This window comes from Oreochromis aureus, linkage group 2 (genome assembly GCF_013358895.1).
Source record: "Oreochromis aureus strain Israel breed Guangdong linkage group 2, ZZ_aureus, whole genome shotgun sequence".
In the NCBI taxonomy this organism is placed as follows: Eukaryota; Metazoa; Chordata; class Actinopteri; order Cichliformes; family Cichlidae; genus Oreochromis; species Oreochromis aureus.
Window position 1 is genome coordinate 36392415 of NC_052943.1, and position 17444 is coordinate 36409858.

A 17444-nucleotide genomic window follows, 5' to 3' on the forward strand; every position below is an offset into this window, starting at 1 on the left:
TTGATGGAAAACAACAATGGCGGAGTTTGCGTTCTCCAGTCGCATGATAGGTGAGTCCTAGTAAATAATTTTCCAGTACGCGTAAGTTACACATGCTATTTTTTTAAAATTATGGTTATTATTTTGCTAGCTATCAAACTCGCTGGAGAAATGATTGAAATGCACCGAGTGTGATGCAGTATGGCAGCGCTATTACGGAATATGCTGTGAACTTAGCTAACATTACTTAGCAGTAATATGAGTTAATTTACTCAAGTGAAAGTTTTAAACATTAGCCCGATACATAACTAGCTAACTTAAGGCTTTCTGATTAACCCTCTGGGGTCGACGGACCCAGAGTCTCCATTTCAACTTGGGTCGAACGTGCGGACTTCAAGCTATATACCAGTTTTTAAATTGTGTTGATAGGTCACGTAAAACCGATGTTTTTTTTTTGGGGGTTCTGAATAAAACAGTGGCGTTTACTCCGGGAAGAAACGGTAAAAACGGCGTTTTTTATGGAGAGCGCTAGCAAACACGCTTTGCCTGTGAGTGAAAAAAGAAAAAACACTCCTTCCCTATTGGTGGAAAAATGTACCATGTCGACCAATCAAAAAAAATGATACGGCAACATGTGGTATTTGGTTGTTGGGAAGAGAGAGAGCGAGTGAGCGAAAAAAGAGAGAGAGTTTTGATACGCGAGAGATTTGTGATGTTTATCATGTTTGGAGTCTCAAGTTAGTGTGTTTTCTTGTGTAGTTAGTGTGTAGTGTAGTCGTTTTGTTTTGTGTGTCAGTTGTACTAGTGAACGTCACAGTTGCTGCAACTGTGCGCTGGAAAAGCTTAAAAAGGGACCTTGAAAGTGCTTAAAAAGTGCTTGAATTTGACCCTGAAAAAAGCGTACGAACCCTGAGTATAATACGGCAAGAACTGAGGAGTAGATGGCAAAAGCAGTGAGAGGAGGAAAGGAGAGGACGGTGGTTGTATACAATACAAAGGGGGGTGGGAGAAATGAGGACCACTGGAAGGAGCAGGAGAGAGGAGGTGGTCATATCGAGATTGAGATTTGGACATACTGGGTTAAATGATACATTATTCTTGATTGGGAAACATAATACGGGGAAATGTGCCTTCTGTGGAGACACAGAAACTATAGAGCATGTGATATTGCACTGTCAGAAATATCAGGTGGAGAGGAGACAATTATCTCAAAACCTTATTAATATGAAAATGAAATTGATTGGATCTGGTTGACCTACTGCAAAAGGATTCTGGAAGTAAGAGTTACCAGGCTTTATTTCAGTTTTTTAAAGCGGGAAGAGTGTTTGAAAGGATTTGAGGTTGTTTTTTTTTTTTTTTTTTTTTTTTGGGTGGGGGGGGCTCATTCCAGTCCACACTCCATACTAGTGGTGGCGGTAATGCACCAATCAGTTTTTTGCCAACCGCCAATAACATTTAAGAAGAAGAAGAAGAAAGTCTGCGTTTTCGTGTGTCCACACTGCGACGGGACAGCTGCGTTTTGAAATGTATGCGTTTTCAAAACGCTGTGTTTTCCTTTGAGAAAAGCGCCGTCTCAGTGTGGACGGGAGGCCAAAACGGAGATAAAACGATGCGTTAGTGTGGACGTAGCCTTAGTCGTGCTCATGTTTACAGCTCACAGCTGTGCAGGTAGGATTCATTTGTGATTCCAAGTTGGTCACAGGTGCATACCACTCTATTCTTTCTAATGCACCAATAGTAATAACTTAATGGAACCCTTGCACCATTTTCCCTTTTTCAAGAACTCCATTACATGAGGGTGTGAACATGTGACCAGAGGTTTGCCTTGCAACAAGGTTTCTGGCTGGCTCGGGCCTTTCTGTGTGGAGGTTGCATGTTGTGCCTGGATGAGCTTCCTCCAGCTTCTTCCCACTGTCAAGGATTCGAGTCAGGTGACTTGCCATTGGCCTCTCCTGTGAGGTAGGTGAACTACTGAATAAAGTGATGTTTGGTTCAGTGTGACCTGTACTCTCATTTCTAGTCTTACCGATCAGCTCTTTAGAGTACGAGTACATTATACTCACCAACCAAAACATTACTATGACAGTCCTCAGAGGCTTACAGACACCCTTGGTTCCTGTGGCTGACTGCAGGTGTGAGACACGTTCTTTCTGTCAGTGTTCACAAAATGCAAATGGCTCTGTTTTAAACAACTTATTAAAGAACTCTGACCTTCTTTAATATCAGATCCCATATCTGCACTGGACTTGAAAAGTGTACAGTGGGCTCATCTGAACACAATAATAGACCATATGGACACAGTGTTATCCTTGCATAGTAAAAGCAAACAGAAGGGATGCCTTTATACCGCTTAGTGTCATGTGAGCACCGTGTTGTGTGTTTAAATGTCAGTGCACAGCGGATGGAGGTGGCTGCAGAGTCGGTGCTGAGGCCGCACGTTACAGGAACAAAGACGGATCCTTCATGTCGACTGTGCATACGCTGTAATTACTGCATTGTTGACATCACACATCATGACGTTTCCGCTGAGCCGCTCTGATGCTGTAAAGCCCGTTAGCCTTTCTGTGTGACAGCAGAGCTTGTTTGCTCTTCTCTGGTTCCTGAGCAGCTCTGATTGTCTTCACTGGGATTGCCAAGCCCTCCATAAAGCCCGCCTCTACCTGTGGTGCAGCCTCGTTAACTGCCCCCCAGGATTTCATTCACATTTGGAGGCTTTGAAATCGCTCCTTGACTTGGTAATGGGCTCTCCCAGCTGTATACAAAGCACTTGTCTTGTTAGGTCTGTGCTCTGCACCGCCACCTTTTACTGTTGACTTTCTGTGAGCTTTGAAAAGATCCGTTCAGACAACCTGTCCTGCTTTGAAGAGCAGCTCTCACAGTGTCAAATGTTTCTGGATATGCGGGGATGATTTGGCCATCGCAAGACAAAGAAAACAGTCTGCATTCAAAGGCTCTGTAACCAGAAGTTACAGATTTTAAACACTTCTTGAAGCATTGAAATATTAATGAGCATTTCATCCATACTGTCTGCAGGCAGCAATTTGTCGTCGACTCCACTTTGGAGCAGTGCTTACAAACAGCACAAAGGTATCTGTGTGCAGAGCTCTGCTACAAAGGCTAATTGACTGCTCGCCTCAAAGACTCGTGATAGTCTTATATTTCGGCGTGTTGATGATGATCAGAGGTGGGCGGGATGCTTCTCAGCGTTCGTGTTGTGACAGAGCCAAAGACCCGTTCTCTGGCGGGCGCACGCCTTGCATATGCTGCTCTGATACCTGATCGCTTGTTTTTAGGACGACACAATAGCCTCTCCTGGTTTACGCCCTCCTTTCATATATTGGCGCTGGGAGAAGCCAGTTGTCGTCACAGTTCTAAACTTCAAATGCTACCTCTTTGTATCACTCATCTCACCACACCCAGCATTTTACCCACTTCTTCTCCAAAGGCAGTATCTGCCAGATGCTCAGCAAACCCCTCTTCGTTGCTTTTGATTCCCTTCAAAGCGTCTTTCTTGGAGTATTTGTTTAGTGCTGATCGCAAAAGTTAAACAGTTGTTTCTCTCCTGACAGAGCTTCCCCTCTCATGAGTCACTAAAACTGTAGTTTGCTCACGACCTGTGAGAGTGTTAACTCATTAGGATCTTTTTCAGACGCACACGTGCTGCAGCAGACAAAAGAGGCATGTGTGTTGGAGCGAGGAGCCAACAAAGAGCTCCTATGTGGCTCAAGTTGAATATTTACCACGTGCTGGGCCAATGGGTGACATATTTTTGGGAGTACTCATCTATTAGACTGAAGATTTACTAACCCAGCCCCCCAGCCCACCCATCAGCCCCCACTTCTTCTTTTCCATTTGTCTTGGCAGATGTGAAGCAGGCGCTGGCCTTTCAGTCTCTCTTTCTCTTTTCCATTCTGCTGTGGGGGTTGAATCTTTCGTACTAAAGTGCCATGTGTTCTTCATTTTGGGGCCATTTGGATGGAAATTCTTAAAGAGCCCTGGATCAGCGCCTGTGCTCTGCCTGTGCTGTGCTCTGGGTCTGATGGTGGTGTGCAGCGGGGCAGTGTTTGCTACTGGAGGGCCATCGTGGATTAATTAATACACAAATGTAACTAGCTAGCATCTCATTTGTTACAACACAGCTTATACAGTAACCAGTATAGTTTCCATTTCAGTGCTGCTGTATTGTTCAGTAGAACACCAAGTGTATGTGTGTGTTTGAAGGGGGTTATTATATTTGTTTTATTGCCAGGCCAGCTTCACCGGCAAACAAATTGAGAGTGTCGTTAATAACTGCACACAGACCCGGACATCCTCAGGATCTGTTCCAGCCACTGCACTGTCATCACTGCAGGACTCACTTTTACCACGTTAATAAAAGCTCCACACACTGAGCAGCACTTGTGTTTATCATGGTGGCCCACAGGGAAGGATCCTTTACAGTCCAGTCCTGATGTGCTTTATCTAAACACATTCCAGCTTTGGAGGAAACTGCGAGGGCTTCATCATGTAAACCTTAGAGGCTCCAGTGCTGAACTCAGCGTGACCTGCTGCTCTGCTCCAGCTCCAGCGTAACTCTACATGAAATTCTACTCAAAGCCCCAGAATCCAGCACATACTGATGTTTCTACAAGTTTGTGTTCTGGGGAAGAAATGACTCTCAAATCCACTGGTGGCGTTTGAGTCACTAAGTGAAACAGACACGAGTGCAGGCGGCAGCAGGTTTTAGAGGTGCAGCAGGGACGAGAAAGCCTGAAGGATGGCTGAAAACACAATTTTCTCCTGGCATCAACTCATGTTCTCCACTACTGAGGGATGTACACAGCGACAGGGCCTGCGATAAGTGTGTGTGCGTCTGCATGTGCCAGTACCTGTGTGCTGATGCAGAGGGACACATTAAAAGCAGCTAGCGAGTGGAGCTGAGGTCCACAAGCAGTGAGCAGCTCCTCCCTCCTGAATCATTCATAAGAAAGTCCACACACGTGTAAAAACACTGTGGGGCGGGGGAGGAGAGCGAGAAGCTGAATGTCAGACAGCAGCAGTGCTTTGTGTGGTCGAACAGCACAGAGCCGTGTTAGCATTCGGGCTAATCGACTGTTAATTTGAATCAGAGCTTTGCGCGGGATAAAAATAACTGTGAGAAAACACCCTAATGAACTGATTTGTGCGAAGCGCTCGCTTCGCCTCTTTTTCCGCATTCATCCCAGCGGGTTTATTAATGAAATCTTACGGCTCAAACAAATCCAATACTCGGAGGAGCAGCTCTGAGCTGGAGCAGAAGCATCTCTGTGCCTGGCTGTGTTTAGGCTAATCAAAGAGCTCCCTAATTACTTTGCCAGCGTTGATTTCCATGAGAAAGGTTCAGTCATCAGTCACGACAACTTATTCATTAGTCTTGCCTAAAGGATGGCCCCTCAACTGCTGCCTCCCCCCTCCCCTGTCTACTGCCTTCATTCCTAATCTACTCTTCCTCAGTCTCTCTCTTTGTCCTGTTAGAAGAAGAAGGTGTGATACAGGGAATAGCAGCAGATTCATGGAGTGCAGCTGTGCAGCAGAAAAGTCTTTCAGGTCTTTGATGCCAAACTCATTTTTGGCAGCTGCCACTTTAAAGTGAGGAGCTTACAGTTGATTTTAAGGATGAAGCTTGATGGCTCGGCGCTGGTGTGAGCAGGTTTCACACACAGCAGTTCCACAGCCATGGAAGATCAAATCAAGAACATTTGCTGTCTTTTGTCCACATATAAACTGTTTCATTTGCTAGTGATGTATTTGTTCCCCTGTATCAGCCCAAACTCCGGTCCTTTGGACTTTGGACCTGCTCGTTGTTATTTAGCTTGAATTTCACTGATATTCACGAGTTTTAGTGACCACGCCTCTTTGTTACATGTTCTTAACAAATACTGTAAATATAATTCAATTCAATTCAATTCAATTTTATTTATATAGCGCCAAATCACAACAGAAGTTGCCTCAAGGCGACTATAACAGAAGCAGGAAGACAATCAATGACAAGTACTGAGCAATGAGATAAGAACAGATTATATCCCTGATGTGAGTAGTTAGATTTTAACTGTCATAACTCGACAGAACTGTGGGATTGTACACTGGTCTGTTCTTCACTGTTTGTCCTGTGGACGTCTATAAATGTTCAACTGAAAAAGCTTCAGGAGTGACATCATGTAAATCCACTCACAGCGCTGCAGGTTTGAACCGCTGTGAGGAACCAATCAGGAAGAAGAACCAAAGACAAGAAGCTTTTCTCTCATTTCAGTCAGAAACACTCCTCACGTTTTAACAGGACTAATTAAAGACAGTCACACACTCAGACCACATCTCACTACACCTGCTGCTTTTACAAATATGTGACACGTGTGGTGACATTAGATTTATGGCCACCCAACAGGTTTGAAACAATCCTCCACGTTCTCTATGAAAGCTCACCCAGCGTGTTTAGACGGGACTGGAGTTCACGTGGAAGTGTGTGTGAAGTGGAAACCTGTCAGTCATCTACTTGTCTGTGTTGCACGATGGTGTCCGAGCGGTCTGGAGCACAAGTCCAGACTGAACCCCAGTCATTAGCACAATGACATGTAAAGCCCTGTTAGGTTGAGCGTCCTGCCTGCAGCACAAAGCAATGAGCTTTCATTTATAGCTGACGTGATTCACCCGTGTCAGTGCGATGCTAACCACTGTAGCTTCAGGCGGGGCCTTATGTCAGGGCCTGTGCTGAAGTGAGGACAGTCTGGCGTCTGCACCTGTTCCTCTGCCTCAGATGTTCTTGCACTTTACTCTGTGAATAGCTGCACACACACATGCAGATGAATGACAGGCGAAATCAGCCAATCTGCTGATGCGTGACAGTTGGGGCTGCTCGGCGCCTCAGCACGCTGCTCCTTACCTACAGATGTCCACCAATCCTTCGCCCTCCCCCAGTGCGTCAGCATGTACAGATGCTGATCTGTCATTGTTAGAGGCCAGACGAGAGGCTGCGGTAATAAGCCCTCTCCTGCCTGCCCCTGCTCCCAGCCACATGACTTTTGTTGGGAGTTCAGGCTCCTTTGTCAGACCGCAGGTGACCTTTGACCCTTAAGTCTCCACTAGGGACGAACGCAGTTAAAGCCTAACTCGGGCTGTCTCGTGAGTCCCCATCCCCCAGCAGACATGCTTGAACACAAAGACACTTGTGTGCTGGCAGGGATTTCTCCTCCTTTGTGGGAGGCCAAACCTCTCGCAGGTCATTAGTGCACAGTGGGCTGAGACTAAGAGAGCCTCCTCCTTTAATTAAGAGCCAAAGAAGAGTGATGGATGCTAGAATCACAGCAGAGCAGAATACATCTCACCTAAGCTTCTCCAAAATGTGGCTGTATCCATTACTGTGACAGCCTCACAGACACACACAGCTGAGTGTTACTGTATTTCCCCCCATTAGCATTAACATTGTTACAGCTTCCTGAGGGATATCATGCATTATCTTAGCTGATAACAAAAGCGGGAGCATCATCATTACCAACAGGGAAGCACAGGGTTATTTAAAGTTTTTAACACGAGAAACAAGCTCTTTTTCCGAGACCTCGGAGTTTAAAGACACAGAGTGTTTTTTTTTTACTCTAAGCCTAAGAAGGAATCCAACATGTTAGAAAAATGTACGAAAACAGATGAAAGTGGGAAATTTAGCTGGATGAATATTGATGTGCACCCTATTTGGAAATTACCCTACTTTCTCCACATCAGCAGCAACAAAAACCAAAAACAATACTGACCTTGTTTTTTTCACACAGTTCTCTCTAAAACTTTTTAAACATAAAGTTTTGCTGTTATGTTTTTAGATTCAGTGTAGAAACTGAACATGTACGAATACACGTCTGCTTCATCCTGTGGTTTGTGTCAAACATTATTAGGTCTCTATCAGTGTGTGTGTGTGTGCGTGCGTGCGTGCGTGCGTGCGTGCGTGCGTGCGCGCGCACGCATGTGTGTGTGCGCGTGCGTGCGTGCGTGTCAGTTTGTCTCACTCTGCTTTTTCTCCTTCTGTTTCTCTCCAGCCCACCCCCACCCAGCACCTCCTCCTTCACCTCCACCCCGACCCCCAAAACCACAGTGGACCATTCCACATCACTTGAAACATAATACCTCCTCTGCCCCACCCTCACATCTCTCTCTCTCCCTGCACTCTGAGGGAATTCAGAACAATCAGATCCTTTATACTAAATATGTGTCTGAGCCAAACCCCCAGCACCTCCATGCTCCTGTCGCTGCCTCACCTAAGCAATCACAGACCAGGCAGCACGTACAGCATCTTACAGAATCAAAGAAATGATATAATCACATATTTAAAGCATGTTTAGATGGTTAATCTGTCTCACACAGATAAATGAACGGCCATTAACCGACTGACCTTTGCTAGCTAACAGTGCTTAACTTAAAAACATGCTTCTCTTATTTTCGTCCTTTTGCAGTTGTAATGAAAAACTCACAAGACTCAACATTTTCAGAAACATGATGAGAGAGATAAGGACGTATAATACAGCCAGAGGTGACCATATTTGGACAAGGCTGTGGAGTGAGACATTAAACCTGTCTGGAAAGGTGGTTCATTGTAAATACATAAATGTAATCAGTGTTAAGTAGCAGGCATGTCTTGAAGCACTTGAATGATCTGCAGCACCCGGCTGACTGATTATCAATGGAGGCAAGGAGACGCTGCAGGGCTCACAGGTACGCCATCACAGCCACAGCAGTCTGTGCCTCTCATGTTAAAGGCTTTAAATATCTATATGAAATAAATGTAACCCTACACACTTGCTGCAATGAGGGAAACAATCAACAGAGATCAAAACTGATTTGGGGTGTCAGTAATCCTGCTTTCCATTCCTTACAGACGTCCTTTCTATCGTGTTTCAGAGCTTTGAGCAGCTATTAGAGGAACTGTTGGTATTTCCCTGCCCAGCAGCCTGTCATACTGGGACCTGAGAGTTTCAGTGAAAGTTCAGAACCTGAACTGGACCTTACTAAACATGGCGTCATCAAAAGTTGTCAGCAATTGAATTTTCTTAATTGCGTTATTTTATTCTAGCTTCAAATGAGATCATACTTGTAAAACGTGCAGTGACACAGTGTGACCTGTGATGTCACAGTTAGCTGTGAGCTGACTGCATCAGACTGTCTAATAACTTACAGATGAACTTGTTTTGCCATTGTCATAGGCATATTTATTCATGGCAAAGGCACAATCACATTCAAACTTAAAAAGGCAAACACAAAGATGTGCACAGTTAAAAGCAGCCGTATTATGAGAGTCTATTATTGAAGAGTACAAGGAAAAGAGCAAACAGGCACAGGGATGTGTTGGACCCACATGTTTTAATTAGTGTCAGAGTCTCTTTCCTTTTGTCTCCCAGCCTGATGTCCCAGCTCTTTTCTTTATACCTCTCCCATCACCACGCACTGATTTCTCTTCATCCTAGAAAACACTTTGAGCCTCAGACTTGGATCCAAACCTTCAGCTATAAACACAAAGAGAGAGAGAGAGAGAGAGAGAGAGAGAGGGAGAGAGAGGGAGAGTATGTGTGCATGTGTGTGTGTATGTGTGTGGGGGGGATTATGCCATATTCAGCAGAAAACCACTGTAAGCCCAAGGGATGCCCATGCAGCAGACATGAAGCTGTAGCACAAATGTAAAAGAAAAAAAGTGTTATGGAGAAAAAAAGAGGAGGAAGAAGGAGGGAGGAGGAGGAGGGAGGAGGAGGAGGGCTGCAGTGGGAGAATATCTGGCTCCTCTGTCAAACTGCAGCCTCTCTGTTGCAAAAACACTGCAGCGCCACAGAGTTTGGGGACTACAGCTAGTCAAATATTGGTTTGGAATGATGTAAGGAACGTGCCATGCTGCCAAGCCACAGTAAGCACTCAGCTCTGGAGACCCAGTCACACTGGCAATGCATCTTCAGGCACGGAAACATGGCACTGGCTCCTACCAGCACTTGTCAATTCACAGAGCAAGAAGAAAGAAAATACTGCATTTGCTCGAGTGTGGGTCCCTGAAGGTGGCTCGTCTTTCTGCTGCTGCTCTGTCCCCGTGTGGGGCTGAGGGGAAAATCAGGCTTTTAAATGGGAAATACTCAAACTCAGAGCCACTGCAGGGGGTTGATTGGGTTCTCAGTGAGTGCCAGAGACTCGAGTAAGACTTGGCCAGCTGATGAGATTCTTGGCTTTGAGAACTGACTTTCCACTGTGTAGTGCTGCTCCAAGCCTCACTGTAGTGCTCAGCCTCCTTTTTGCCTTTAAGATTTGGATTTAAATTCACATCATCAGCTTCCAAATAAAAAGAAAACAACAGAAAAAATGAAAGGATAAAAACAGAAACCTTTTCTTTTCAGGGCTACTTTGTGATCACTCAGTGGTGCAGATTGTTGTTGTTTGAGCTCCATTTCAGGATAGAATTGGTACACTGTGCTGCTCGGTGATCTATCAGTCTATTTAAATTGCATCCATGATTCAGTAGCTTGTAGAAGCACATTCCACAGTAATGACTTAAAGTGATAATTTCCTGTGTGACGTCTCTCTCACATCACTGTGGAGAAATTTTTTACAATCTGGGTTCAGTTTATTGAGTTTTGCAGCCGCTCTCTTGAGGTCCCAGCACAGCATTTCAGTCGGGGTGAGGTCTGAAGTTTGGGCACCTTGATTCTTTTCAGCCATTCTGTTGTTGCTGTGCTGTCACGAGCCCTGCGGTGCCTGAGTCGCAGTTTGTACTCTGGACTCTTGTGTTTCAGCAGTTTTCCTGGTTGGTTTCTTTCTGTCTGTATTCTTGGCTGTTTTAATCCTGCTCATGGTTGACGTCTGCTCATATTTAAGTTGTTGAGTTATCAGTTTCTTTTACTTCCCCAGTCTTCTTTGTGTCTTGTTGTCAAGTCTTAGGGTGTGTTCGAAGAGTAACTAATATCTCCTATTCCTGACCTCTTTTTCTTGACCTCAATAAAAACATCAAAGTAGGCAGGAGACCTGCTAAGGGCTGAGGAAAAGAGAAGAGTCATACACCGAGAATTGTCCTTCAAGGATGGTTCCTCCTCTTTCTTGGGTTTCTGCTGCCTGAGGTATTCACTGAGCATGAAGACTGTTGGTGCCTGGGCCGTGGTGGTGCTGATACTCACCAGTCCCCGGCCCCCTTCCTTCCTCTTAGCGTACAGCCTCAGGGTGCTGGACTTGGGGTGAAACCCTCCATGCATGGTCAGGAGCTTCCTCGTCTTGATGTCAGTGGCTTCTATCTCCTCCTTTGGCCAGCTTACTATCCCAGCCGGGTACCTGATCACGGGCAGGGCGTAGGTGTTGATAGCCCGGATCTTGTTCTTACCGTTCAGCTGACTCCTCAGGAGTTGCCTGACCCTCTGCAGGTACTTGTAACTGTCCTTTATGTCTCCAATGTTGCCTTCTGGTAGTTCGATCCCCTCAGTTCTGACTACCTCCCCTCTCTTCGTTATCATCCAACTACACTAGAAAAGGGGTGGTGTGATGTTTTATGTACAGAAGAGTACTCTAACCTAAACCCTAATTTAAGGTAACTGATAGAACAGTGGTTGATGATATTACAGAGAGTCTAACTATTGAAATGCATTCAATGAGATTTAAGAGTATAGTTTTGATTTGTAATTACAAAACACCCAGTTCTTGTGTTGATCAGTTTATCATTACTGATGCCATTATTTTTACAAAAATATATACTAAGAAATTATATTTTAATTATCAGCATTAATTAACAACAGATATTTGTAATTTAATGTTAACTTTTGGTCTCTAACCCCTTATTGATAAACCTATTTAGATAACCAAAGAAAGTACTGCCCTTATTAATAACAGTTTGCAAATATAAGTGTTCAAGTAACAAGTGGGTTACTTTTGAGTGATGTAAGGAATCATCTTCCAATTTTTTTTTTAAACATAATACAAATGTTAAGTGTCCATCTGATGTGAGTGGACCATCTATAAAGCTGTAAGAATATGTTGGGGGAAATCTCCCAAATAGAAGGCTGCCAAAGTAAAACAGAGACACAGTGAGACAATATAATCAATCACATGTACATGGGTGAACGTCTCTAATGAGAGTCACACAGTACTCTTCTTTATTGCAGGTTATATAGGCATGTAGGTTACACAGCAGACGGAGGCAGTCTCCGCCTGTTCTCAGAATATAGATTGCTTAACTGACAAATGCATATCTTACTAAACATTCTGTCCGTACTATACTAAACGTCTGCTTAAGTGGCATTTTCCGTTCCTCTTTACACAGGAACTTGTCTTCACAGGCATTTGATAAGCATAGGCAAGGCTTCATGTTTATCAGGGTGAATCGTCATTCAGAGTTTACACAATCACAAGCAAAGCATATTTGAATAATAAACAAAATCTTTTCACAGAATAAGATCACCAGAGAGAACTCAGACATTAAAAATAGATATAATAAATCAAAACTGGGATGGGGTATATAATGATGACCCTGGTCGAGCATAAAGTGCATTTTTAAGTGTATTATTAGAATTATATAATAAACACTGTGCGATTAGAAATGTGGACACAAATGGAGTCTATGTGCCTTTGTACAGTAAACGAACTTTGTAAAAGTTATTGAGATTTATACAGTTTATGATTCAAACCTTTAGCATACATATGTAATCAGTCTTTTCATGAAAACAAGTATTTCCTAATAATATGAAATTAGCAAAGGTAATTCCAGTGTTTAAAAATGGTGATGAGGACTGTGTCCATCATTATAGAGCAGTAGCTCTCCTTCCTCAGAGAAATTGTTTGTGAAAAATTTGATCTGTTTATTGATAAGTATAAAATATTGTATGAGTATCAGTATAGTTTACGGAGAAGTACAAATATTACTTATGCTGTATGGGAGATGGTTGAAGAAATAACCGAGGTCATTGAGAGTTATCAGTTGGTATTTATCTTGACCTACAGAAAGCTTTGGATCCAGTAGATCATAGTCAGTTATTAAGGAAATTAGAGAGATGTGGAATAAGATGTACTGGGACTATTCCTGGCCGAAAAGTTGTCGTAGATGATTATGAATCAACCTGGAAACAACATGTTCGTTATATTATAGGTAAAATGTCAAAGTTATTAGGTGTTCTTTATAAAAGTAAGGCTTTATTAGATTAAAATGCTCTACACTGAATTTACTGTCCACTTATTAACATAACTGCACCATGACCGCATCATAGATACTAAAAAACAGTGTTGTAAGGTGTGAATGGACTGTGTCATTATTTTCTTATTACTGAAGAAGTATCTCTGTGCTCTGCCTGGAAGTGACACCAGGCTGCAGCACACTAAAATAATCTCATTCAGCAGTAATATGCATTAACCTGCCTATCAGATTTAATTGCTCATTATCTGAAGGTTATACTGCTCTGGACCGCTCCGGCCCACTTTAACCTGTGGCTGTAATTATGCATACTGGTTCATGATGTGGTTGAGCATTCCTGAATTTGTTATGTAGCCTGCAGAGGTTTCCTGTGTGTAGCTTATTATCATGTAGGATTCCCTTTCGTACTGTTTTAACCTGTTAGTTTGTGCTGGTAGAATCGTGGGCATTATTAAGATCAAACTGCTGTGGCCCTGATTAAAAAATCAACACAATGTTAGTGGATTACTCACAGAACATTTTATTCTTATTTTTGTTTATTACACACTCACACTAGTTGTTACTGGTTGCTAAAACTGTCCTTTCATTGATGTACAGATAAATCACAAGATTAGGAGCTGCAGTAGAAAGCAAAGGCACCATGTCCCAAATAACAAAACGCCACAGATGTAATGTAGATATGACATAATGTCTGGTCTTACTGATCACTCCAAGCTCTTAAGGATACGAGTCACATTTTAACCACATGTCAAGCACATGATCAGTTGTGGCCCTCTTCCTGATGTACTCATGGATGTTTTATCCTGGATAGTAGTTCTGATGCACAGTATTCCTCTGCATCCTTCCTTTCACTTAGCATACAGTCTCAGGGTGCTGGACTTGGGGTGAAACCATCCATACTTAGTAAGCAGCATTCTGGTCTTGATGTCAACGGCTTCTAGCTCATCTTTTGGCTAGCTTATAGCCCAGCATGGTATCCGACATCCAGTCGGGTGTAGGTGTTGTTTGCCCCTATCTTGTTCTTCCCAGAATAGTCAACTAACCTCCTTTAAACAAATTTCCCACCTGTGGGACTAATAAAGGTCATCTTATCTTATCTTACGCTGCTTGCACATGCCCGGAACACCTCACCCACGAAGCGCCCAGGAGGCATCCCAGTCAGATGCCCGAACCACCTCAACTGGCTCCTTTCCATGTGGGGGACTACTTGCTCTACTCTGAGCCCCTCTTGAATTGACAGCTTCGCTTTTGTGCACAGCTTTCTCTTCACTATGATTTCTCGCTACAGTGTCCGATTCACTGCTCACTTGTGAAAAAGATATTCCTGTAGTTTGTATGAACAAGACCCCATGATACTTAAACTCCACTTGGGGCAGTAACTTATCTCTGACCCGGAGTGGGCACTCCACCCTTTTCTGGCTGAGAACCATGGACTCCGATTTGGAGATGGTCATTCTCCTTCCCGCCACTTCTCGCTTGGTGAACTGCTCCAGTGTGAGCTGGAGGCCACCACCTGATGAAGACAGATGAAGACAACATAACTAACAGAACCACATCATCTGCAAAAAGCAGACATGAGATTCTAAGGCCACCAATATGGAATTCTTCCACCACCCGACTATCAGCATTTTGGGTGCTACTGCTCGAAAGCCGTCACTGCATTTGTGTAGACAGGAACAGATTTGGTACATTGGTGGAGGCATACAAAGCAAGAGCTTTATCAACTGCAGAAAACTCCTGTTGACTGTAGCTTTAATACTAAGAATGACATTAATTGTGGACTATTTGGATAATCTATATTGGACCCAATGGCCAAGTAGTCATTCCAGTTAGGGCACTGTACTGTAAATTCTCTGCAGACAAGTACATGCAGTTACAAAAAACAGACCCCCACCTTACTGATCTGATGAGGGACATTAGAAAAAATAAAAGGACAAAATAGTACTACATGACTACCTTATTGCCAAATTTTGGCTTTGGCCTAATTAGATTCTAGTTACTGATGTTTGATCTGTACACAACTCCTGATACCAAACTGATTTTATGATCTAATTAGATTTAGTACCCCTGTCATAGAACTGCCATGGGTACACAGAACAATTTTTCCCCCTGAAATACTGATACACATCTTCCAATCATGATAATCATGATTATCATATCCAATCATGGATATGATAATAGTTCTTTTTGTTTTATCTAATTTGTTAAGCACCGTGTATCTTTATTCATAGTCAACTGAAGGTATAGATGAGAGGAAATAAAAGGAAAGTTATGTTGACTGATTTAAAGCCCCAATTTTCCACTGCTGATCAGTTTGGTAAGTCCCTTTAAAATGCAAAACATAGGTCATATTGGTTCAAGCAGGCTGCAAATCATCTATTAGACTATACTTGACGGAAATGGAATGCATTGAAAGAAAAATGACTAAAACAGGATAAGCAATTAAATGGCAACAGGACCAAGTTAAATGACAGATGATACCATTAAAGGATTTTCCATGTTTCATGTTAAATACTGCAAAAGAAACATATGGCTCAGACTGAAAGACGACAACAAAAACAACACACAACACTTAAAGTGCTTTCTACTACAAGTCTCATCCACCCAGTCTCTCACTCACTCACTCACTCACACACACACACACACACACACACACACACACACACACACACACAGCATGTTTATTTATACCAAGTTCTCTCTAACAGTAACACCCACTCGGTGGGGAGCTTAGCGTAGGCTGTCTTGCACAAGGATGCTTCGACATACAGACTGGATGTGTCAGGGATTAATCCTCCAAAGCTCTGACAGGTAGACGACCTGCGCTCCCACCTGAGCCACAGAACTCCCACTGTCGCCAAAGTGCTTGCTCATAGGGGGTCATATGATTGTTGGGTTTTTCTCTGTATCTATTATTGTGCGATCTACTGTACAATATAAAGCGCCTTGAGGCGACTTCTATTGTGATTTGGCGCTATATAAATAAAATTGAATTGAATTGAATTGAACCTCCACAGTAACAAATAGTGGTATAGTGTCCATTTATTGAAGAGTTGGTAGTTAGATCCCCAGTGCCTCGGGTCCACATGTCAAAGTGTCTTAGGACAAGATACTGAACCCCAAATTTCTCCAGAAGCATTCATTGGACTGTAATGATGTGTCCTGGCAGAAGTGTCATATTAAATGAATATATATCATTGGTGAAAGTGAAATAAACTAAACAAACATTTCCTTAGTTAATTATTCTATGATGTAGCGACCCTTGGAAATAAATCTAATACCAATTAGAAAGCCTCCTTCTCCTTAAATAGTGCCACATTTATAGGGAGAATGCATTTGTGGGTTGAGTAGCCAAGTTAAGCATGTTGGCTGCGCCCATGAACAGCTTGCCAAATTTTGTCCGTCAATGCCAGAGAGCTTTTTCTGCTATTGACTCTTGTTTCAGGCTCCTGACACCTGTGAGCATGGACCCTGCTATTATGGTGCTCAGTTGGTGTCTCCAGAACTTGCTCCAAACTGGATTGGTCCGGAGGATGGTGATCCACAAAACCAGGTTACAACATTATTTGGAACCCTAGTACAATCTCCAAATTGAAGGCCAACCAAGTCTGTTTCCTGACCCTGTTAGCACTCCGGAGTCATAGGCAGTCCTCTGTAGATATGCAGTCAAGGTCTGTAGGATCATATGGCTGATGGCTCTCTACCCAGGCAATCCAGAACAGAGTCTATACAGTCTCTGGTCTCATAGGGCCCACAGGTAGCCTGCTGTGGCTGCCCTTCACCATCAGGCCCATTTGTGCTGGTGTCGGCAACATGTGCACCAGAATTTGAACATGTGGAGGAAAGCTATGTTTAGTGATGACAGAGTAAAGGGTTCAACACGCTTCTCCATTGGCAGTGCATTACCAGACCGTAGGGAGCTACATACAGCCCATGTGTGTCCACCCTGTATTAAAGACAATGAAAAGTGTCCACTGCAGCTGCCGTCTGTGCTTTTCATGCTGTATTTATGATCTTGGTTCAGTTTTCATGCTTCTCCTGGTCTCAGTTAACTCTCCGGTCCCTCCCTTTCCTGATTCAGTTTATCAGTGGTTTATCAACCAATCAGCATTCAGCCTATGCACAGCTCAGCTACATGCTGCTGGGGTTTCAGAGGTCTGCACAGGCTGAATGCTTCTCTCTGCAGCAAAATATCTAGACAAATGGACACAAGCACATTACCTAAAACAAGCATCAGTGTTTACAAACCAAGAAAGGATTCATCTGACTGCTGAAAGGAAGAACAACAAAAATGAATGTTTCCATCAATTATTACATGTTAGTTTTT

General features: G+C 43.4%; 1 long non-coding RNA gene across 1 annotated transcript; it reads left to right on the plus strand.

The window, feature by feature from the left end:
- LOC120443503 lies at positions 1 to 17241 on the plus strand. Its single transcript, XR_005615466.1, has 3 exons — positions 1 to 50; positions 1761 to 1938; positions 16563 to 17241. It is a non-coding gene; the product is annotated as an uncharacterized LOC120443503 (long non-coding RNA).
- Positions 17242 to 17444: the final 203 nt, after the last annotated feature.